The sequence below is a fragment of the Egretta garzetta genome, unplaced genomic scaffold (assembly GCF_000687185.1).
Source record: "Egretta garzetta isolate BGI_Z169 unplaced genomic scaffold, ASM68718v1 scaffold720, whole genome shotgun sequence".
NCBI classification, from domain to species: Eukaryota; Metazoa; Chordata; class Aves; order Pelecaniformes; family Ardeidae; genus Egretta; species Egretta garzetta.
The window spans coordinates 86,910-87,731 of record NW_009258283.1 but is presented as its reverse complement, the minus strand read 5'-3'; the positions used below and the strand labels follow the sequence as shown (position 1 = coordinate 87,731).

At 61.9% G+C, this 822-nt stretch overlaps 1 long non-coding RNA gene across 1 annotated transcript; it reads right to left on the bottom strand.

The window, feature by feature from the left end:
* Positions 1-11: 11 nt before the first annotated feature.
* On the bottom strand, positions 12-757 carry LOC118452047. The gene is made up of 4 exons (XR_004841679.1): positions 716-757; positions 360-473; positions 175-240; positions 12-77 (listed from the first exon to the last, which is right to left on the bottom strand). It is a non-coding gene; the product is annotated as an uncharacterized LOC118452047 (long non-coding RNA).
* Between the last annotated feature and the right edge of the window lie 65 nt (positions 758-822).

The window sequence follows — 822 nt, the reverse complement described above, 5'->3', positions numbered from 1 at the left end:
CCTCCCCTCACCTTCCCGCCTTTGGGCCGTGCATCCTCATCGGAGCCTTCGGCCTCGTCCTCGCTGGGGGTTTTTCCCTGGAGATGGGGGCAGGGAAAGGAGGGGTGAGACCTCACCCCACCAGATTTGGGGACCCCCACCCCGGGGTGACCCCCCGCAACTGCGCTCCTTCACCTGCCGCTTCCCCTTGGTCTTCTCGTTCTTGCGCCCTTTCTTCTTCTTCTCACCCTCCTCTTCCTCCTACCCAGAACCATCAAAGAGGGAGAGAGGATGCAGGCATCTGGTCCCCTCCCCCCGACACAGGGATGCAGCTTTTGGGGTGCCCCCCACACCCCCTCAGCAGACCCAGGCACCCCCACCTTGTTGCTTTTGCCCTTGCTGGGCCGTGAGCCTTCGTCCCTTTTTTCCTTCTCCTCCTCCTCCTCCTCGTCCTCGCTCTGCTCCTGGTTCAGCGCCGCAAAGACGTTGCCGCCCTAGGAGGGAGAGGTGGGGGGGTGGGGACTGGGCACCCCAAAATATTTCCTTGCTCCCTTCTCTCCCCCAATTTTTAGCAGTTTTACCCCCCTGCCCCCAAATTTTGGCTTCTTTCTCTCAGCCCACCTCCCCATGTTTTCTTGCTTCTCCCCACTTTTGGGGTGTCCCCCCCTCAAATCCCTCCCCCCCAAGTTTTGGGGTCCCTCCCCCATTTTGGGGACACCCCCCCTCATTCGCTCACCTTCCTCCTCCTTCCCCCTTTCCTGGGGGCTGGTGCTGTGGGGAGACACAGAGGGGGGGGTTAGTGAGGGATCACAGAGCTGCGGGTCAGCCACAGCCGAGAGCGGA